Here is a 24,362-nt window from a genome sequence, read left to right as displayed (position 1 = left end):
GGGTCTTCTTTTCCCCATGTTATTCTCACAAGAACACTGTAAAGTGGCTTAAGCTGAGAAAGAGGGGACATGCCCAAACCACACATCGTGTTTCATAGAACCAAGTGGTGTTTTTAACCCTGGTCCCTCAGATCCTATTCCATTTAATATACAGGTAACTTGCATTTTTCGCAAGGGTTCAGTGGCAGGGGTTGTCTTGCCAAAGGCAAGGTGGTCCTTTTAAACTGAGATTCAGAAGCAATACAAAATACACAAGTGTGTGAGAAGATTAAATATTGTATTCTAAATCGGCAAGCAATGTATACATACCAAGCAAGCCCTTCAATCTGCCACTTGGAAGCCCCCAAGAAGCGGCGAAATGACTCCTCCAGGTAGCCTCAGATTGCACGGCCCTGCGGCTGATCAGTCCATGCACAAGCCTAAAAGAAACTGGCCAAACCGTCCGATTTTGTAGACAACCTGTGTGGCTTCCAAGACTGGCTACGTGTAGATCGTCCACCAGCCACCACCACCCCAATGCCTCACTTTCTCAAAACAATGTCCAGCATCAAAGAAGGTACTCCACAACTGAATAAGGCAGCTGGATGGGGGGGGGGGGCTTCAGACTGTTCTCACACCATCAAAAAACTTAACAAGAGCGAGGGAGGGGGAAGGAACAGAGGCAGGAAGGGTAACCGTGTCAGATCACTAGCTCCTCCATACGTTTTTGTCTTCCTGGTGCATTTATACACATATACACAGGTCCACACATATATGCAAAAACGTGTAAAGCCGGGAACTCCCAGAAGTGGCTCCCCTGCAAGGTGGAGAGCTGCTTCCTGGGCTTGGGAAGGGTGGTGTGGGGGCTCTGCCAGGGGCCACAGTCCTCCCGCCGCCTTCCCAAAACCTAGTAAGCACTTGCCCAACTTTGGGAAGGAGGCATGAGGGCTTCTAGGACTCTGCCAGAGTAGGACAGGTTGACTTCTTCCATTTTCAACTTTCAAAAATGAGTGGTGCTGAAAAGTCATAACATGACAGGAATTAAAAAGATATTTTGGTTAAATCAAAATAATTTAGTTTTGCTTGGTAAGTAAAATGTGTGTAGAGTTGCTTAGAAATAGTTAAAAATGATTGCCAAGTAATTGCAGTTATACTATTATGTTGTTGTTGTTGCTGCTGCTGCTGCTGTTGCTGTTTCTTATTATTATTTAGCATTACCTAACATTTTCAGAAGGTAAAATTAAAATTCTTGTTTTTTTAAGCTAAATGTTGTCCAATCACAAAAATAATAGCACCCAAAAATTTTAAGACCCCCTCACTGAAAAGAATTACAGAATTTAATTATCACCTCCTAAATGACACGCCCTACTGCCAGAGCCCTCGTATCTTCTTCCAAAAGCCAAAGCCAGGTAAGCCCAGCTTTGCACAGGTGGGGGAGTAAAAGAATGGAGGGTGGGTTTCCTCCCCTCTCTGTTTATTTCTTTATTTCCCCTCCCCGCAACACAGAAGTAAAACAACAAAAAAAGCGAGTTACCTGCACCTACATCTCATTCCATATTCTAGAAGGAAAAGACAGAAGTGAATAAGCTGGGAGAGGGAATAATTTTCTCTGGAAATCTATATGGAGACCCTTGTCCCATGTGGCACCTTTAAGACCAACTAATTCAGGCTTCATGCTTATCAGGCGGCAATCCCCATTGAATTCAGCCAAATTCTATTTTTAAGTAATGTATGCCACAGAGCCAACCCAATACATGTTGGCACCTGAGGAAAACTACAGAATGGCATTCCCACTTCCCACTAGGGAAAAAGGGGTGAGTGAATATCTAAATCAGGAACGGGGTGGGGTGGGGGTGGAATAAAGTTCTACATCTTCTGCCCCTGTGGATCCTGCCACCTTGTCTCCTGGGTGGCCCAGCCCTGTTGTGCAATGATCCCGTAATAGAAATTGTGACAGCAAGGGCACATTCTGAACCAAGGTAAGGCACCCTGGGGTTAAGTATTTCTAAGACTGCGGTGTTTAAGTGTCTACTGTTCCTTTGCAAAGGAGGAAGATAAGAAGGGAACGAGAAGCAACTGTGACAGCAGGGACCCATTTGAACCAAAGTAAGACAGTTTTCAAATCAGTTAGATGCTAAGTATTTGTCAAAGTGCAATGCTTAAGTGTTCGCAGTAACTTTACAAGGGAGGAGGATGAGGAGAAAGCCAAAAGAACTTGGTCGAGTCTCTGTGACCTCTTTGGCCATGCCAGCTCTGGCAGCCACCAGCCATCACTGCGTATAAAAACCTTAATGAGAATTATAAGGTCTAAGGTAAATGAATAAATGTACCAGGCAAACACAAACATAAATATATAAACCACATGTCTGAAACAGTACAGGAAAAAAAGTTCTGAAACCATTTTGTCTCTCCCAAATTGACCTCAAATATTCCTCTGCAGTTTGGATGGAAATGGGAAAACCCTCCCCATTATCTCTGTGCTCACAAATCTAGCTTTAAGGGCGCATTTAAGATATGAATAGGGTGAGCCTGTGACCTGGACTCAGGAATTAAGTATTTATCATCACAAAAGTATAGCCAGACTCTCCAGGTAAACCCATTAACAGCCAGGTAAACCCATCAACAGGTTTCCTGCCAGACAGGATTCTGCTGTAGACCGCCCCTTCTGTGATGTATACATGATGTATTGGGGGTGGTCTTGGGCTGCAGGGTGGCAATTTCAAAAAGTCTATATAAGGCCGTGCGCACCGTTGTTCTGGGTTCCTCCACCCTCATGCATGTGGTGAGTGAGGACCCTGTTGCAACAGTTAATAAAGATCAGGCTTACTAGCTGCTTTGCTTCTCAATAGTCTCTGGTTGGCCTCTGATTTTCTCCTACCGACAGAGAACCTACAAAAGGACTCTATATGGGCTCTTGGGTACCCCGTAAGGGAAAAGGAGCAGTTATTTTCTTATAACAAAACACTTGGTTATTTTGCAGGGCTAACTTGGCCCACGCTTTCTCAGCCATAGCCCCTCTCCCCACAGTATAGGTGTGAGTTTTATTGGCACTGGCATTGACAAAGTAATTTTTTAAATGTTTTTCAAATGCATAAAACATGTATGAAATGGTCAGAGGCAGTAATACTTCTGAATACCAATTGCTGGAAACTGCAGGAGGGGAGACTGAGGCATCTGGTCCATCAGGCTCTTCTTAAAACCTTAAAATGTGAGTTGGAAAGATTATGAACTCCTCTCTTTGAGGCTGCCTTTTGTTTCTGGATTGACAAGCTACAGCTACACAAAAATCCTGGATACCTGAATTGTTTTCTACAGGGCAGCAATCACTTTTCCATGAGGGAAGACCAGCAGAAAAAGCTTAAAAACAAATCAGGAATGTCCTTCTCTAGAACTTAGAAAATGGGTGTTTTCACTCTAGCCTTTTCTTTGTCTAACATTTGGCTAGAACTGTTTTCCATAGTCTTAATCATTGCTATGACTTCATTCATTGACTGAAAACATGGAAAGGTGAGAGCAGGCTAGTTTCTCACAAAACAAATGTGAATAGTACTTGCACATTTTGTCTCCTATCTCAGATTCTACAAGTGCTATGGGCTTTTTTAAAAAAGAAAAGAAAGAAAGCTGGGAATCTTGAGATAGTGGCTCACCCAATGCTGCAGTTGTCCCCCTTGCCCTCTTCCAAGCTTGAGGGCACCCTCATTCTTCTGACTTCCAGTAAGGTTTTCTCTTAATATTCTAATTTAAAGTATCTATTTAATTTAAAGTAAAGGTTTTACACATGAAAATACTGCATATTGGTGCATGCCACCCAAATCTCTGAATGGTGCAAGATTGCAGAAGTTCCAGGCATTTACCCAGGGATTGTGCTTTCAGGAGGGACGCGGGTGGTGCTGTGGGTTAAACCACAGAGCCTAGGACTTGCTGATCAGAAGGTTGGCGGTTCGAATCCCCACGACGGGGTGAGCTCCCGTTGCTCGGTCCCTGCTCCTGCCAACCTAGCAGTTCGAAAGCACATCAAAGTGTCAGTAGATAAATAGGTACCGCTCCGGCAGGAAGGTAAACGGTGTTTCCGTGCGCTGCTCTGGTTCACCAGAAGCAGCTTAGTCATGCTGGCCACATGTCCTGGAAGCTGTATGCTGGCTCCCTCGGCCAGTAAAGCGAGATGAGCGTCGCAACCCCAGAGTCGGTCACGACTGGACCTAATGGTCAGGGGTCCCTTTACCTTTACCTTGTGCTTTCGGGAATGAGACACAGTGGGGTGACTTTATGATATATGGTTTATTTACACATATATACAGCCTGAGCCTAGGATGGAGGTGTTCTTGGTGTTCACCAAGAAGTCCTTTCTTCCCACATAGCTGCAACCTTGGATTCAAGCAGAAATGAAGCATTGCTGTTTCTTTCTCCAGCTTGCTGCTTTACTTCTGAGTCGCATCACTGTCTTTTTCTGGCTACCAGCCAGTTGAGTGAAGGGGCTCCACACATCTGCAATCTCGCACAGATCCACTTTCCTTTGTTTCACATAATGGCCCATCACCCAGGCGATCACCTGGATATTCTGCTCATTGTACTTCAGGCTCCAGCTTCCAGGACACTGGTCTTATGGCGTTAGAAAGTGCCCCCTTGATGTCTAGGCTTAGGTTCTTCCTCAAAAGCCTGGCTCAGCTACTGCCCAGCAAATCCAGGGTTAAATTTATTAAAGTATTCAGTTTAAATTCAGATAAGCAGAAATTACAGATAAGCACTGGGGTTATGCTGTAATAAAGAGGGTCAGTCTTTTTGCATCTGAAAAAGAAAATGATGCCAGACTAGATGCAAATTAGTCTCATTAGTCAACCAAAAAATAAAAAGATGATAAAGAAGCTGTTAAATGAAGACCTAACACGGGAAATGTAACCTTAAAAAAACCACAGAAAAATCTGTATAATTCCATAAGCAGGGAGGGTCATAGTGAGCTGCCAAGTGAGGCTATTGAATTACCTTTACTGCAGTTATTTAAGTCACCCATCTGGTAAGGGTAACATGAGGATAAAAAGGGCTTTGTTATGAATGGAAATGAACTGATCTCACTTACTTGTGGACCTTCCTACACCAAATGGTCTTTTGGGTTCAAATGCCTTGCACAGATTCAGTTATTTTTCACAACACTAATCTCTGCAATCACAAGGTAATGGTTTTGCTTGGAATAAGCCTATAACAAGCACCCATACAGATGGAGATACACTCACTAAAGAGGCAGAGAAAAGGGTCCTCCCCTTCTGAGCATGAGCTTGGGCCCTGCGTTTCTGTTGTGCTGAGACAGCAGGAGACAAAGGGTTGATGTAGACAACCTTAGGAAGCCAGGGAGACTTGGGCAATGGTGGCAACTGGAGCAAGAAGAATGTGGGACACAGGAGCTCCTGATCGAAGCTGCAAAACCAGGAAGAAATTGCTTAAAGAGGCTGCCATGAGCTATAGGAGCCAGTTAAAAGAAGACCAAAATGCTTCTTTCACTCCACCTTGCCTCTTACCTGTTGTTGGCATCTGTCTGTCTCGAGAGGCAATGGAGCACGCCTCTGGGGCTGAAGTCAAACCACTGGAGAATCACAGCGCCTGCTGTGGCTGCACAGACCGGCAACTTATAACTGCTGACTCCTGTGTTGTTTTTGCTGCATTAGCAACACCAGTGTGGTGTAGTGGTTAAGAGTGGTGGACTCATAATCTGGTGAACCGGGTTCGATTCCCCGCTCCTCCACATGCAGCTGCTGGGTGACTTTGGGCTAGTCACACTTCTTTGAAGTCTCTCAGCCCCACTCACCTCACAGAGTGTTTGTTGTGGGGGAGGAAGGGAAAAGGAGATTGTTAGCCGCTTTGAGACTCCTTAGGGTAGTGATAAAGCGGGATATCAAATCCAAACTCTTCTTCTTCAAAGTGGCCTGGGCAGTGTGTATGGACATCCTGGGCTGCCCCGCCCCAGTATTCAAAAAGTGTCCTTATTATAATATAAATAAGGAATATTTCTTTCTGGAATGAATAAGGTCACGCTCACCTGCAGAAAGGATGGTGGGATCTGAATTCAGTGCTCTTTTCCAGAGCCAAGAGAGCTTTTGTGGGAGCAGAAAATTTTGCATTGCAGGGCACTAAAAGCTCATTAGTATTGCAAGGGTCAGGTGGGGTCCGCAAAACCCATATTGCTGCGAATGTGGTAGTGTCTACAACATGCTTGGTTTTATACTCCAGGATACCAGTCCAATCAGCAGATTTGTAACTGAACAGATTATTACGATGAAGCCATACAGCTCCAGGCATCTCTCCTCCAAAGAAAACTCACCATATGAAGGTTGTGCTGATTTTCTTGTCGGTTTGGAAAAGGTAGAAACAAAACAATAAGAGGTTTTTTTAAAAAAATTAAAACTCATGCCATATATTGCAAGGGGGGGAAGCCAACATTACCATCAAGTTCCCAGCTTTACCCATAAATGCTACATAATGTAAGGGATGCAATCCTTAATTTTTTTGAGAAGGGGAGGGGGCAACCCTCAGTTATTCATGCAAGTTTAGTAGCCCACTACCCATATGTTCAAATATAAATGCCAGTTCTTGACATCCTGTCCCACACTTTCAAAATCCCATCACACTCTGCATAACCAACAGACTGAAGCCAAGACAGGGCTGTGCAGTTAGAGGCAAACTCCCTTCTCCATGGCTGGGATCTTAAGGGATAGGTTTAGCCCTCACCTGGTCAGGTCTATGATGCACCTTCCTTGGTCCTCCCATATAAGAGAAGAGCTGCCTGTTTACTCCTGTGGAGAAAAGTTAAAAGATGTGCTTCAGGGTGTGTTTGTGGGGAAGGGAAAACTAAATGGTTCTTTGCCCTGCTGATCCAGGCCACGTGGGCAGGATTGTACAGCAAGGCACACCCTCCACCTCCGAGGGCCTTGCAGAACACAAGCCCTCTCACCGCACATGAATACACATCAGCCATCTAGCATTTTTCCAGCATCCAAACCCCACCACCATGAAAGGCAAATCACAGAACTCTGCACAATACTTAGCTCATTAATCTAATCTTCTGCCCTCCCTTCCCATCAAGGGCACAATGAGAAGGGAAGGCAGCTAAAGAGGCTCCATGTTTTCTCTTGAATACTATCCTGTGATTTCGAATACTTTGTGCTAAATCTTGCTTACCATAATTGCATGAATAGCTACAATGAAATCAAGAGGCATAGTTGCATTGTGGTTTCATGTGGGTCAAACCCCTTTGAGAATAGCATTATTTGCTCTGTTTTAACAGTTCCTGGGCAACAGTGCAGAGGCTGAGGAGGTATGAGAAAATCACAGCAAATAAGAAAAATGTACTCAACCATACAATATTGCACAACAGAGATATAGTTTCAAGAAATGGGATGGTTTAGTGCCTTCCTTATTTTAACACATTCACTTGTGCCTAGAAGTTGTGGGGTTTATCCATAAAATTTAAAGCAAAACAGGAAGCCTTGCCCCACAATGCGGCAGAAACTAGGTTGAAAAAGATTTCCAAACAAATTTCCTTCTGCTTCCTCAGCTAGCATTGTTGAACTGTGCCATGGTATTTTTTAAGGGACGTGGGTGGTGCTGTGGGTTAAACCACAGAGCCTAGGGCTTGCCGATCAGAAGGTCAGGAGTTTGAATCCCCGAAACGGGGTAAGCTCCCATTGTTCAGTCCCAGCTCCTGCCCACCTAGAAGTTCAAAAGCACGTCAAAGTGCAAGTAGATAAATAGGTACCACTCTGGCGGGAAGGTAAAGGGCGTTTCCATGCGCTGCTCTGGTTTGCCAGAAGCGGCTTAGTCATGCTGGCCACATGACCCGGAAGCTGTACGCCGGCTCCCTCGGCCAATAAAGCGAGATGAGCGCCGCAACCCCAGAGTCGGCCACGACTGGACCGCGACGGTCAGGGGTACCTTTACCTTTATCATAGTATTTTATTCTTACATTCACCCTGAAATGAGGGGTGAGAGGTTTCAGGAGGTTCCAGCATGTACCTGGGTTCCTTGAAACAAAGATCACTGGAGGCAAATGGGGGTTTCTGCAGTACAAGGTTTTGCTTCGTCCTGGATTTTCACAGAAGGCAGAGTCAGGCCCCTGTCTCTTTCAGATTCTGTTCCAACCTTGCCAGTCTGTGGTTCTCTTTTGCACCATAGGCACCACCTCTACCCAGGGGAGGGGAGAAGCGAGACATGCTCCAGCCATTAGCTATTTGGGGGCATCTTTTTAGCTATGCAAAGGCCCGTCCTCCCAGCCAAGAGTCATCTCTTGGACTCAACTTGTCCAATTAGTCAGATCCCTTTAGCAGTCTCTTTTTCTACAGCTGTGAAATCATAGGGCTGGAGGGGACCCCAAGAGTCATTTAGTCATAACTACGATATGATGGCTACCTAGGTGTGTAATAAGAAAAAACCTATCCGAAATAGTTGCAGGTGCCTGCCTGTACCTTGGTAAAATTATAACTACAGTGATACCTCTGGATGCAAACGGGATCCGTTCCGGAGCCCCATTCGCATCCTGAGTAGAACGTAACACGCAACTGCGCATGCATGGGTTGCGTTTTGCCGCTTCCGTGCATGCGTGTGATGTCATTTTGAGCGTCTGCACATGCGTGAGCAGCAAAACCCAGAAGTAACACATTCCATTACTTCCATATCGCCACAGAGCATAACCCAAAAACGCTCAACCTGACTGTATTAAAAACTAGCTCAGATTCTTGTGCTGCATTAAAAAAAAAAAAAATCTCCCCCACCTCCTTCCAACTTGTTATTTGGAGAGTATTTCTCTGCAAAGACTTTGCCCCTCTCCTGTGCAACTAGATGACAAAAAGAGAAGAAGCTAAAATAAGGAATGACACGTTGACCTCCTACTCCAGAACTTTGAGGCAGAAGGATTTGGTTTTTTTTTCCTAGAGGGTCCAACCCCTTTTCTTTGATCCATACAAGTTAATGGGCACATGTGTTGACATTTCTCTCCTGTGGGTGGAAGCAGATTCCAGTGCACTGGGATTCCATAATGGACTCTCCCAGTCCACACTGTCTGGGACAAATGTACGAATTGGATCAATGGAACCCACACAAGGCCAGATTCCTTGAACTGTGCCAGCATTTATCTCAGAGGTGCCACTCTTCTGAGTTTACAAAGGTACACCCAGATGCATGGGCGAGTGGCAAGCTAATGTGGCTTCTACACCACATGCATTGAAAGGAACATAGCAATGGCCCATGTTGATGGGGCTTGATGACACACCATCACTCTCAGGGAGATTTGATGGGGGGGGTATGGCTGACCCCCGCCCCAAACGTCATAATGTACAGCCACCTCATAAAGTGGTACGAGTTGTAAATACTACTTTTAAAAAATAAAATCTCCCCTGTCCAATTCCATCCTGTTTTTCCATGAACTGTGCAGTGCAGGCAGTCTATTCAGCAGGCCTTGTAGTTGTCCTAATAACCTGTGAACCTTCCTGAACATGGAGGGTAATCCATTAAATGTAGTTCAAGAAGGCCTCTTGTCTTGATTTCATCCCTTGAACCGTTTCCATGGAATACTCTCCATATTCAGAAAATTTTACAGGTTGCCAAACTGTCAGCAAATGCTGTAATGAATGGTTCTAATTACATTCAAGTAGCAGAGAGCATTGCCATTTTAATCAAATCTGATCCTAGCGAGCTATTTGGCAGAAGCACAAGAGAGAGCCCAAAGAAAGCACAGCCAAACTGTGAGTAACCTTTTTATTCTAAATTCTGCCTGTCAACAGACTGAATACTCAACAGCTTCGAGAAGGCTTGGTTTTGTTTTTGAAGTAGATTCTGTGGCTTCACCATAAATTACCCTAAACTGCTCAAAAAAACTCAAATATTAAAGATATTTGAGGCCATTGCATCACAGAATCAGTCAGAACACTAATCCATCTTGTGTTGTGTCTTTCCTTAAGGTAGCTTGCCAAAATTTGTTCGGCTTGCATACAGGATAGGCTTGCTTTGGCCCACCAAGCCCAATGGAGCCCATTGCAGCCAGTTACGGGTTTCTTAAATTGTATGCCTTTGCTGTCAGTGGCTATAAAAAGATAGCATAAATCAATCTTCTCACAAAAGGTAATTCTGGTGCATCATTTCCGCAGGCAGACAACAGTAGCAACATTCTTGTGGGTGGCCAGCTAATTACTTCTGAAAGCTTCCAAGAAAGAGGATCATGTTGACAATGACGGCTTTTTGTTCTCTGTTGTATTCAGTTCTCAGTATACGCAAATACTTAGATGGGGTGGTATCCAATGAAGTAGTTCTGGCTGTGTGGCAGAACCTCTGCTCCTTCTCTACTCATCATAAGCCCCCTAAATATGTTGTGGGTTTCTCCCCACACCAGAACAGAACTGGGGAGGGCATGGGGGCCAAATGAGGAGAGGAGAGAAGAGGGCAATTGTTTGGGGGGAAATTCTGTTGAATCCTGTTAACTTTGAGTTTGAGTTTTGAGACATGAGCAGTACCTAGTCCTTAACAGCACCCTAGTAGTTCAGAGGAAAGGGGGCAGGGCAAAGTTGGAACAGGGCAGTAAGAATATGACCGGAAGTCACCATGAAGCTGTCTTACAGGGGTCCTCAGTGGTGCAGAGTGACTTCCATCAGCTTCGGCTGGTGGTCCAGTGGCACCCCATCTGAACAAGGATCTCCTACCTTCTGTGGCCTGTGCTCTGGTAACCTCTAGGTTAGATAACTACAATACATTATACGTGGGGCTGCCTCTGAAGACAGTTTGGAAACATCAACAGCTGAGTTGCTCAGTTGGCCAAGACAAGTTGGGCATATAACGCCGATCCTGGCCACATGGCACTGGCTGCCAATCAGTTTTAGGACCCAATTCAAAGTACTGGTGCTAGCCTATAAAGCCTTACATGACTGAGGACCTTAATACCTTAAGGACCACCTCTCCCCATACGATCCCATAGCTCAGTGCATGAGACTTCTAATCTCAGGGTCTGAGTCCCAGGTTGGGCAAAAGATTCCTGCATTGCAGGTGGTTGGACGAGATGACCCTCGTGCTCCCTTCCATCTCTACAATTCCATGATCCTGCGCTTGTCCTCCAAGCCCCTTCTCTGCACCCCCCAGGCACCTGCCCCACACGCTGCTCCGCTAGAGTCCCTAAGACAGCCTCCTTCCATAGAATCATAGAGTTGGAAGAGACCACAAGGGCCATCGAGTCCAACCCCCTGCCAAACTGATGCCAAACGTATTGCTCTGCTTTCCTTTGGACCTCATCAGCAAGGCCAAATCTTGTCATCTGAGCAGCCCAGGACCTGCATTCATTCTGCCCAGGCTTGCACTCTGGAAAGGTCCCTTTGGTGTTGCCGATGCAGCAAAACCAATGTGGGAGGCAGGAGTTACAAGTCACTGGCCTCTGCAAGGCTTCACCCCTCGAGACAGACAGATGCCAACAAGAGGGGGGAAAGAGTGTCGACAGCGATACTGTCGCTGTCAGTCAAAGTAGGACTATTTTCTAGTATTTGAATTCGGTTTGTTCCAATTCAGAGCTAAAAGAAAATTAGTTTTCCCTGGGAAAGGAGAAGGGCAAGGAGAACACCACTTGCACCCGTGCTTTCTGAGCAAGCGGAAGTGTGGATGAGCCCATAGTAAACTGCCTTATAGCAGGCCATCCAATGTATCCACACCAGTGCTATTTTTCTAGAAAAAGAGGGGATGGAACACATCATCAACGCCTCCCTTGTTCTCTTATAAGGACAATGGAGCCCAGCTGAAAGGTGCCAGAACTGAGTTCTGGTAAGTTCCAGCTGAAAAAAGCCTACTCTGACCCTTTGGGGACTCAGGCAGAGGTCTTTTCTAGCCCTTCTACCTCTTCTTGAACCTTAAAAAAAAATGAGATGGCCAGGTTTGAACCTGAAACCTTTGCAAACAAACACATGTTCTCATTCCCTGAGCTACACTTACAACAGATGTGTATTCAAACATGAGAAGAAAGAAGCACAACAATGGGTGCTAATCTTATTCACTCACTCACCACAGTGAGTCAAGTTTGTACATGTAGTCTTCACAAACTGCTGCAATTCTGTCCCCTCTCCTGTGCATCCCCATGCCAGTAATTGCCAGTATATGCATAAATGGAAAAGGTTTGTGTTATGTACTGAGTTGAATAGGATCCAGCAGTATGATTGGTCTGCAGGAGCCACCCAATCCGGCTCCAGATTCAAGTGAATCCACAACCTGATTGGCCTACAGGAGAATTCAGCCCATTGTGTAAATAATGTATATAAAGCAGATACTTGAGGGGACATTCATTCCTGCTCACCACTATGAGCTGAATAAAGAGCATGAAATCCACTCTAGACTCAGAGTGTGTGTGCCCCAAAATACAACTGGAAGAGCTGTCACCTTTGAGATGCCGTAGCATCGTGGCTGAACCGATGTTTTGTTTTGGAATAAGACACTTTCAAGTGTCATGTGCCAGTGCCAGCACATGTGCATAGTTCCACCTCAATTATAGCAAAATCTGCAGGGGGGGGTGTGTTCTGTAATGATTTTTAAGAGGGGGGTAATATCTAACTGTTTGTTCGCCAAAGTGTTGAGAGTCTTCCGAAACTGAAGATTTTGGGGCAGCAATTTATGAGAGGTCAAATTGAAGCATATCTCAGGAAGCTACCACTGCACTTGCAGATTATAAATAATCACATATTTATTTACTGAATAACCAACAACAAATTTTTGACAGCATGCTGGCATCCATCTGTGAAAAGCTTTCCCTAGAAATGCAGGTTACCATTATTAGATACATCGGAAAATATTTAATTCTATGGAATGTATTTATGCAAATAACATATTAACGTGCGTAAAGATCGACTATATTGTACCATATTAGGGAGCAACTTCACAGCTGACAAATATCTAATTTTAAGACAGCTGTTCGATAAAATAAGGATGAGTTGCATATGTGAAATGCAGGTTTACCTAGGGGCAAGGGAGTGTGTGTGCTCTGAGATGCATTGTTTGCAAGTTGTTAGAGCAGCGGTTCTCAACCTGTGGGTCCCCAGATGTTGTTGGACTACAACTCCCATCATCCTCTGGCCTTGCTAGCTAGGGGTGATGGGAGTTATAGCTCAACAACATCTGGGGACCCGCAGGTTGAGAAAGGCTGTGTTAGAGGCTTTTCAACACAAAATGCAAAGCAATACCCTTAACCAGATGTGCTGTTTAACTTCTTTGCTACCATATTTGTAGGCCAGAGGGCAGGGAGGGGAAATGGCATTGGTCCTTCACATCAAGTCAACGTGGTCCCTCCCAACTGCTCTCTATGATTGGGTGGAAAGGAGTAATGTGATCTCACAAGGTTCCAGTTTCTGGAGCCCCAATGACATTACTCTGTCTTCATGGGACAAAGGCTATGGAACATTAGCTTTTTTATTACCATGTTAACATGAATAGTCCCTAAGGAACAAGAATTGATTTATTAGCCAAAAAAACATGGCTATGAAATAGTAGCAGAATTCAGAAAACCAAAGTTCTGCAGAAGGCCCACCTAAATAAAATCATCTTCAAGGCCTGCCGAAAACCAAGCAACTCTTTTTGGAGTCTGCTCCAAATTCTGGACATTGCAGCCCAAAAGTCCTATCCTAGGTAGCTACTTACCATATATCAAACTACATGGCTGTTGAGGTTATAATGAGAGGCAGATGTGTGAATACACATCCAGATTCCTGAAAGGCTGAATGACAGTAATGAAATTACACTAGAGTACAATTTGAAAGGTAGGATGCCACCTAGCTAAGGGCCTTTTGTATTCAGGGAATACTTGCCTCCAGCCAAGTATTTTCAAATAATAGGCAGCCAGTGGGAAAACCTATCTGGACACAGGCTGCCTCAGCACAAGGTTTATACAGGCCTCAAGACAGGAGAAGCAGCTGAAGAATTATGGACGGCATGGGAAGGTTGCAGGTATCAAAATAAGAGAAAAGTCCATCTGGCAAAACAGTGCAAGAGTTTGGTTCTTAAAGGTGGGTGGCAGGATATACCAGGATATACCCCATATTTAGGGGTTGTAATAAAAAAAAAATGGGAACAACGGAGCTTGATTAAATTGTCAACAGTGATGAAACATGGAATTAATTATCCAGAAGAATTAAATAAATGGAGTCAATTCACAGCATATGTAAAAAGAGAAATGGGTTTTTCGGATACTGGTGTGAACAACTTCACAAATTAATATTTTTAAAATGTTAATAGCATGAAATGTATGTGAGATTAACTTGTTCCATTATAAAATGACATTTTTGTCCTCTTTTATTATTGTATATTATAGTGTGTGTGTGTGTGTGTGTATTTGTTAATGAAGTGTGGGTCTTAATACATATTATTTTCTTTTTTATTATAACCACATACCCTCCAACATTTCTCTGATGAAAATAGAGACTTCCCATTCCATAATGATAATTTTACTATTTATACCCCACCCATCTGACAGGGTTGACCCAGCCACTCTGGGCAGCTTCCAACATATATTAAAACATTAAACATAAAAAATATACTTCCCTATACAGGATTGCTTTCAGACGGCTCGAGGGTCAGATAACTCCATCCCCTCCAAGATTTCTCCAATGAAAATAGGGACATCCTAAGGAAAAGTGGGACATTCCGGGATCAAATCATAAACCGGGACGGTTTCTCTAAATCAGGGACATCCCTGGAAAATAAGGGCACTAGGAGGGTCTGTAACTAAAGGACCCATCTTTCAAGAGAGCCTGCCAGGTAATCACAAGGTAAAAGCACAAACATTTCCTGTGCTAGAATTGATCAAACTCAAAGCAAAAATTCCAGTAGCTTTGCTTCATTCCTGCTTCATCTGCTGCGACTCATCTGCTCACAATGTTGACCTACAAAGACACTGAATTGGTAGGACCAATTTTATTCCACAATGCAGAGGCAACAGAAGAAGCCAGCTTAATTGGGAAGCTGCCTTCAGTGTGGAAGTTTCAGGGCAAAACATGAGGAAAAAATAGTATCAAATAGGAGCTCATAACAGAACTAGATTTGCAAAATCATTCTGGGACACCAATTAACCACTGCTATTCTTCAGAATCTTGCATATATGTTTTTAGCAGTAGCCCCACAAACAGAGCAGAAATCCTTTTTGTTTTACTCCCCGACAGGCAGCCCTGTCAGTCCGTTCCTGAGTGACCATTTTATGTCTTACATGGTTACAGCAGTTAGTAACCTGCTTATTCAATAGTAAATGAGGCACAGACTAGAGCGTGGCATCTAAATACTTGGTTACAAATCGGTGCCAATTTCCACTGTGGTATTTAACAACAAAAAAGCTGTTGTTCTTCACCATGTTTCCACCAAACGATTTTGTCTATATAGTGCTCCAAATATCTGACAAAAAGCTGACTTAGAGATTTTTTAAAATATCCCCTCCCACCCTGGTTTCAGATAGGATATGCTTCCTGAAATCGAAGGAATCTCAAGGATTGATTTAATTTTAGCCAGATAGTATCTACTTTGGTGTAGCAGGTGGAGAGAAGTTGGATATAAAGTTCCCATAGGTCATCAGTGAATGAGACAGAAACGTGGAACCTGACATCTGAATTTGAAGTCTTGACATGATTAGACATAAGTTTTGTGGTTTGATGGGACTAACAGGGACACAATGTTTTGAATGAAAGTAAGGGGTGGGGGAACATCTTGGGATGTGCTTGAATACTTTGTACACAATCTTAATAAAAAAAAGTCTGTTTTCCACAATTCAGGTGCATTCAGCCTGATAATGTGGAAGGTACATTTTGGGATGGGGGGGGGAGATGGGATGTAAATAGCTGTTCTCTGGTAAAGGTCAGAATTTGGTTATAGTCCAGACTGTGGGACGATAAAAATAGTATAAATTGGTCAATCCAAGGGAGGCCAGTTTGTCCTTCTCCCCTCACAGGAGGCCCCATTGGCTTATCCCACTGGTCTAATCCAGAGATGGCTGATAGCTCGACACCTACTCTGCTATCACTACTACTACTGATGTTAAGGTTACTTGGCTGAGAATGTGCTCATCTTTCTGTTCTGTTTTGTATGAAATCTATCCTGTAATGTTAAAAGCCAGCTGTGTTGAAACCTACTGGAAACACCCATTCCCCAATGTCCAGGGTCTTCCTGTGAATCCTCACTGTGAAGACATTCATTGGCAACTGGCAAATAATTTAACTGATTTGGCCGAAATCAGGGACCTCTCTGTTAAGAAGGTCCAGCCCCAAACTTAGGCAGACCCACATACATTTTTGGTCCTTCAACCCCACTTTATTTTTAGTTTGACTAGCAGGTGACTGGGTGGTGTAGTGCTATGTGAGCAGAAGGATATCTGTGTTTTCCTGAAAAGGTTGAGAGCACAGTGTGCAGCAGCTATCAAAAAGGCAAAATTCATGCTCGAAATCATGAGGAAAGGAAAATAAAATTGTCAATATCAAATGCTGTGTACAGTTATGGTCACTTTGCCTCAAAAAGGATGTTGTAGAGTTGGAAAAGGTTTAGAAAAGGGAAACTAAAAAGATAAAGGGAGTTTTTGTTTTGCTTTTAGTCCATGGAAGTCTTGGTTTTAATAAAAGCCGAAATTTCATTGTATTTTATATGTTAATACATTGCTGTATGGCATATCTGAGGAAAAATAAGAACCCAATGAAAACTGAGCATTTTTGGTGTCGTGCTTTTTTTTTCCTGGTATGCCAAAACATGTGAAACTTTCAGAATATAAAAATACAGGGTGCCAGATGTTAAAATGTGCTAATCTTTTATGAAGTGTTCATTTTCTGCCAGTAATCTAAAAACTTAAAATGAGTATGGTTATATTTAGCAGTGTTGGGATGTTTTAGCTGTGTTGGTCCCAGAGAAGAGACAAACAACTTCTGTTGCTGAGCTGCTACGAGATCTTCTTAGATCAAATGTTCTTCCTTCGTTGCTCCCAGAAAATAAAAGGCACTACTCCATGTCTTGAATTATTTGCTTGCTTCCCAAAAGGACCAAAACCGCTCAACAGAATCCTGTGCATTTATTTATTTATTTTGTTAGGGTGACCCATTCCTTCCATCAGGGGTGCAGACAAGAGAGTGCAGGTGGCAGAGATCAGAGAGGCTAACCCATGGCCAAAGATTGTGCACACATATAATGGGGGAAGGGTTGAATGCAGATAGATTCATCTGCTGAAAATTCTGTCAGCAGCACAGCTATCCAACATATCAGATAGATTCCCATTATGAAAGGACTCGTAGACTTCAAGCTTCAACACAACTTTTATTTAAGCACATAAATGAGCAACAAGCAATCCAACGTCGCGTGACCATAAGGGATCCCAAGGGCTCAGAATACCCCCTCATAAGGGGGGGGGGATGCAGGAACTTTTTCTAAATGTTGATATGGGGTGGGGGGTTCCCTAGGGAGGCAGGGTATAAATATTCTCACATACACCCCACCCTCCAAGCAGCAAGAGCTTTCCTAAGGTTTGGTTTCCTTAGAATGAGATCCATGGGAGACATATGACATTTCTATGATAAAATATTGATTTATTATTTACAGTGGTACCTCAGTTTACAAACTTAATCCATTCCGGAAGTCCATTCTTAAACCAAAACCGTTCTTAAACTGAGGCACACTTTCCCCTATGAGGCCTCCCGCCACCGGTGCCCTTCCACCATTCAGATCTGTTCTCAGACCAAGGTAAATTTCTCAAACCAAGACACTACTTCCAGTTTTGCAGAGTTTGTAAACCAAATCATTCTTAAACCGGACTATTCTTAGACCAAGGTACCACAGTACATGTATAAGCAGGTTCAGCATAAGGTGAAAAGGCTCACAGAAATAGCATCCCAACTAATCTTACTGTAGACAATTCAACAATTTTGAATTCATGCAGAGAGCAAATCTGGCCTCTGTGTTTTTCCAGCACCAGCCACAGGAGAAGACTGGCTGAGTAATTCTCATTTATGCTCATCTTCAACCAGTGAAAGGAGGAGGGAAGCTGAACCCTGATTCCCAAATGGTTCTCTCCTCCCGCTTTGGCCAATCCATTCAGTGATACCTCCTTAGTGATAGCCAGGTTGTTGACCATTCTTCCAGAGCCACCTATATCGTCTAATACCAGTGTACTGGAAGAAGCAAAGATCACCAGTGTTGAAGCAATGATTCTTCAACATCGTTCGTTGGACTGGTCATGTTGTGCGAATGCCTGATTATCATCTTCCAAAGCAACTACTCTATTCCGAACTTAGAAATGGAAATCGTAATGCTGGTTGTCAACAAAAGTGGTTTAAAGACAAATCTTTAAAAATGTAGTATAAACACCAACAATTGGGAAACACTTGCCTGCAAGCGCTCCAATTGGAGAACAGCCTTTACCAAAGGTGTCATAGGCTTTGAAGACACTCAAACTCAGGACGCAAGGGAGAAACATGCTAAGAGGAAGGCACGCTTGGCAAATCCACACCGTGGTCAACTCCCACCTGGAAACCAATGTCCCCACTATGGAAGGACATGTGGATCCAGAACTGGCCTCCACAGTCACTTACGGACTCATTATTAAAACCGTGTTTATGGAAGACAATCTTACTCAGCTATGAGTGACCGCCAAAGAAGAAGAAGACTCTTCCTCCAAGACTCTTTGCCTCTTAGACACTTTTGGCTAAAGATGCCAAAACTGAATTTGAATATATGAAGAATTACGGTCCTCAGTTTGGTATATGAAAATTAAATTCAACCATTAAAGAACTGTTTGTGGAAATTACCATTCATTAAAAAAAAAAAACCACCAGCATTGGAACATAACAGGAGTCATTACAAACTGGCAACAGTGATCAGGAAAACACCTGGGGAGAGAAGTAGGTTTTCAGTAAGTGACAGGATCACACCACCCTTGAGGCCTGCTGTATTGCAGAGGGTAGCTTATTCCATAACACAAGTACTGTACAAATCAACTAGTAAATTTGTGCCTGGGCTGTGCCATTCCAGACTGAAAGTAGGAGAAACACCAAGGTTGAATAAATTTCTATAAAAAGTACCCTGTACGGACAACCCCAGATGTCTGGGAAAGAATTCAAACCTTGCCTTCTACTAGTTTTGGGTGTGCAAAGATTTATTTCCTCTTGGGAAGCATTCAACTGTTTGAAGCTGTGCAATCCAGGAACCATTTTGCCAGCTCATCAGCTATTTATGTGAACAAGACAAAAAAAATGCAATCTTGTTTGGAAAAGTAGTTGGTATAATCGAATGTTCCATCACTGGTGATTTTATGGACTGCTGCCATAGATACAGTTGCCCGAGCATTGCCAAAACTGTATTGAAACCTGCGCTGGTTGTTCTTATTGTAGGAAATGCCTTGGGTGTTTCAGTCGTTGAGGTTAACAAAATGGAAATCTCATTGAGTTATCTAAGATAATTGGCACATTTTCAAGTACTAGCTCTGTTACAAGCACAGCAGAATTAAAGAGATAGAATTTATGGCTCTAGAAAAACAAAAGCTCTTTTGAAATGTTTGCAAAACTGAAGTGACTAATTAGCTGGTGGTCCTTTTTATTTAGCCGGGGTTATTTTAATGAAACTTATTTACTATAGGAGAACCTTTGTTCACCAAAATTTAACTGGGCTTGGGGAGGATCTATAGAGACTGATAACCAAAGCATTTGAACTATTTTCAGAGAAGTTGAACGTTGCCCTTGACCTGTGGCTGAGTATGGTCAGCTACACATTTGGCTATAGATTGTTTCCTTCTTAATACTACTCACCCCTAATGTGACTTGTGAAATTCTACATGGCTTCCATTTCTAATGTAAACTAATATCTAGCTATTGAAACTGTTGGAAGCTTTCACGACAAGCAGAACCCATTTCCCTTAATTATTGAATATTTAAGGTGTATTCTCTAGGAGTCGGCTTGGAGAGAGTATATGCTCTATTAATGGAGGTTTATAGAGGCTTTTACCATTCCTATGGTAACCCAGTAGAAAGGCTGTTACCATGGGGACCAACCAAGCCTATATAAACCTTCAGTCTTCATTAGAGTATCTCTGAGAGTGAATGCTTTAACAGTTAGCATTCTGGAATGGCTAACAATAATCTCTGCTTTTGGGGAGAAACGATTCTCTCTTCCTGCTGGAGATGGATTTAACTTACCAGCTTTCCAAAGATAAAATCTTCTGCAATCTTCATGCCAATTGTCCTAGAATGCAACTTCCAAAATTGCTGGATGCTGTAGGCCACATTACCACTGGCAAAATAGGTTGCCCCTAAGCTACCCAAATGTTTCAAATAGATTCTGAATGTGAGGCCATTGACCAAAACATATCCCTTTAAGATACAGGGCACTTCTAGGCTATCACTGTTTGCACATGGGATTCACACACATACTGGAAAATTCATGTTCTGCCATTTAAATTGATTTGGAGCTCTTGCGCTACAAAAACTCCAGCCCCCAAATTTGACTTTTTTCTTTTTAGTAAGAAAAGTGATAGGGGTAAATGCACTGGAAATTTACCTTCCCTCAAACAAATCAGAATGAATGCTGAATAAAGCCACTTCCGACCTGCCCAGGAGGTGGGGTTGCGGGCTTCACGCCCACCCCACGTGAGCGGGGGCTGGTTTCAGCCCCCGCGAGAGCAGGGGAATCCCGGCCGCGTCATCCACCCAGCCAGCCAATCGGGTGGCTGGGTGGGGGTGTGGTCTGCCCTATTTAGGGCTGGCGCGGCTGGGGCTCGCCCTCTTTTGCTGGCTAGCCCCCATGTTTTCCCACCCTCCCTCCCTTTAGGTAGGTTTCTGACTTTGCTATGGACTTCGGTCTGTCGCCGCAAGGGGCATGGTAGGAATTTTTCCCAATTGGCAATTTACAGCCATTTGGTTTTTCGCCTACCTCGTAGCAACTCGTCACAACTCCTTGGCATTGGCGGTTAGGCATTGGTAAGAAGGGGTTAAGAGGATGGAGGGGGAGGAACGCCATCACCTCCCCCCCAGTGAACGAAGGGTGGTCCGTTAAAGGACTCCAGGGGACGTGGCCCTGTCCGAAGCCTATGGAGGTGTGGGCCTAAGGCACGCCCCCGAGCGATGACCCGGGGGAGCTCCTAGTTGAGGTGCCTCAGCAGGAGACTCCCCTTCTATGGTGTTAACCCTTCCCGTGTCTCCAGCAAATGGGCTGGAGCCGGATAGTCGATAGGACCAATGCCTAAGCCAATGCCTCTCATTCCTGAATTCAATAAAGTTGTGGCCTAATTCGCCCATTTAACCTTAAATTATGGTGTCTGGTATCTTTATTTATCCTTGGTGGGGGGCGGGAACTCGCCACGCAAACACATCACCTAGAAGCAACCAAAGTAAGAATATCTTCTTTCCAATGGGTTAGTATTGTTTCCTGGTAAAGATTTGCCCTTGTATTGTTCCTTATTTGCATTTTGGAGAGCCTTGTAAAAAATGTGTTAGTGCTTAAAACATTTATTTCACTCCTTAGTCCCTGCTCCCAAAACTTCAGCATATGCATGAAAGCTGTCGTGCTTCAGGATTCAGCCCACAGATAGATCCTGACTTTGGTGCATGTACATGACTACTAGGAATGAGCAAATCTGTTCATTCTGGTGTCTCTGAGTCTCATTTTCCCAATACTGAGTTTACTTCTCCACATTTTCACAGATGTTTGTCTGCTTTTTTTTTTAAGTCCTCATGCAAGTTAAAGCACATTTCGATGTAAGTGACATTATCTGTTGCTACTGATCTCAGTGAGAAACTTTTGATATGCCCTTTGAGAAGCCCTTGCCATCTTTTTCACAACCTGTGTTTTACACATATCTGTTACTGTTTTGGGGAGCTAAAATGATGGCTTTGCTTTACGCTTTAAACAAGTTAATTCTTAAGTTGTTGTTTTTTTCTTGGCTTGGCTGGTGGTACTAAAAATTAGCAGGGAAGAGTGCATAAGCTAATCTCCTAGCACACATCATTTTGAGTTTATGGATGGTTGAAGGAGGAGTGGAACTAGTTCTGAGTTCTTACTTTTCTGGGTGAAGACATTTGTATTTCAAGATGATTCAATTAGGATGTCAGCAAAAATCTTTAATCTCATTAAGCAAAAGCCCCTTTGCTTCTTATTGGCTGCCTATTGGCAGTCTCTAAAGAAATGCCTTCTTCCCATCTTACTCTGCTGCAAGGGATATGTCAGAACAAATCTTGCAGTAACAAGTTGCATTAACTGCTTGATGTGGGCCTTCACATGAATGTCGAGTGGAGTTCTTTAATTAGTGTTTGAGACATGAAGTGATACAGTTCTCTTCAAAAACGATTATGCTTTGTTGACCTTTTAACATAAAACTCAAAAAAAAAATGGATCACTGGAAGCATCACCAAATCAGTCACAGAAATATGATCTGGCTAAGGGGATCCACACCAGGCTTTGTGCACATGGCACTTGCTGGGGGCGCAAGGGGGGTGGGCATGCAACTGCACATCCAACTGGTAAGGCTACTGTCTCTCCATGCTGTATTCCTGTGGACAGCATATGCATTCTGGTGTGCATCCCAAATTCACAGCCCATGTTCTTCCATGCAAATTGATGTGCCACCCCACTCATGTTCTTGTTCAATTAGTGTCACACTGAAGCCTTGTTTATGTGTAACCAATTGAACTGGGACTACAGAATGCTGAAAAGCATTTGCAGATAAATAGATAGATAGGATATGGCTCATGTCTTCTTTAAAAATTGTAACTCATTATTAACAAACAAACAAAAACCGCCTGGCAGTGCTCAGCAAATTGGCTCTTCATTATACAGACTGTAGCATTTGAATAGTTAAGACACTTCTGGACCAGCAGAAATAAGGTAAAAGAGAAAGTGCTTAACCCTATATAAACAAAGGATTAAAATATTGTCTTATTAATATTTTTCATATTTTATTTTCAATTTAACATCCGAATTACTGTACTTACTTATTCATCCTTTCTAGACTTCCCCTCACCCCACCCCTGGGTTCCAGTTTCTCCCCTTTATTACCTTACACATCTTTAGTTTTCCATGGCTTATTTATATTAATACAAACAAGTACTGTATTGCACATTGTACACACATATATAGTGGCACATGCGTCAAGCCTCATGTGTTACTATATATATTATATGATAGGCATACAATGTGCAATACTTGTTTTTATCCATATTAATAAGCCAATAATTCTCTGATAACAACAAGGATAAGAGCAAAATCCCAGAGAAATGGTAATCTCCCTAAAACTGATCACTGGCTAAGAAAAGTATGGGACGTTGTGAGGTAGGACTTTGTCCTAGTCCCTGTGTGGTTCAAGCTTTCTATAAGTGACTTGGACAAAGGAGTAGAGTGGCTGCTTGTCAGATTTTCAGATGACCCAAATAGATAGCTAGTACCATAGTGGAACCAACACTCAAAATTCCCCTGACAGGTTAGGACAGTGAGTAAAACCCAACAAGCTGAAATTCAGCAGAGATAAATGAGAAGTCCTGTATGTATGTATGTATGTATGTATGTATGTACAAGCAAAGTATAGGATGAGACCAGGCTTAGGAGCTGTGCATGAGAAAATTGCTATCCTATTGCTGGCCTAGCAATCATAAATACCAGTGAGAACCAGTAGGACTTTGCAAGAGCCCATCTGTCAGGATACTTAGTCTAAACTTGGGGGTGGATGCCCCACCCGCCACCACAAGCCATGATCAAATTCAGGGTACCCAGTAAAGGGCTCCAGGGGCTGGCTTCTGTCTGAAAGCCCAGATGGGAGCCAACAGGCCATAGAAACCCACAAGTGGCAGCCTGGCAGGATCGCCCTATAGATCTGTGTCTTGCGGGGAGTGTCCTTAACCTCAGGATCTACCCTAATAGAGTATCAGCCGGCAACTGGATTGGTTGATTCAGGGTACATACCCTGTTCCTGTGCCAAAGCCTACTTACATCTGTAATCAATAAAACGTTGTGCCCATTTCGATCCCAAGACAGTGTCTTGACTTTCTTTGCTGCTCCTGCCACAGCTGCCTCCCAGTGAGGGGCCTGCAAATACCAGTGAGAACCAGTAGGGCCATGGGAGGGCAGTCCATTTTTCAGTTCTCTCTCAGCACCACAAACCTTTTTTATTTTTAAAGTGCTCTTCATCATGGGAATGATCTTCTTCATCAACATCATCATTTTAAAAATTTGCATACTGCCCATAGATCTCAGGGCAGTTTGCAACATAAAATCACAATATATGAAAACCAGAAAATACATAATAAAAACAAAAGCATCATGTCATATTTCAACATATAATAGGAATTACAATGCGAAGCAGCAACTACAATCATACCTGTTGTTCAGGCAAGGTTCCAGAATTTAAGTATTTGAAGGAAAGCCTCAGGATTGTACACATGATA

At 43.3% G+C, this 24,362-nt stretch overlaps 1 long non-coding RNA gene across 1 annotated transcript in view; it reads right to left on the bottom strand.

Annotated features, from left to right (window-relative positions):
* LOC310830262 overlaps positions 1-24,362 on the bottom strand; it is a 77,372-nt gene that overhangs the window by 4,664 nt on the left and 48,346 nt on the right. The window contains exon 4 of the long non-coding RNA XR_014557509.1: positions 6,697-6,761. This is a non-coding gene — a long non-coding RNA (uncharacterized lncRNA). The remainder of the gene's footprint in view (positions 1-6,696; positions 6,762-24,362) is intronic.

This window comes from Podarcis gaigeae (genome assembly GCF_964106915.1).
Source record: "Podarcis gaigeae genome assembly, chromosome: 13".
Taxonomy (NCBI): Eukaryota; Metazoa; Chordata; class Lepidosauria; order Squamata; family Lacertidae; genus Podarcis; species Podarcis gaigeae.
This window is presented reverse-complemented; position numbering and strand designations above follow the sequence as displayed.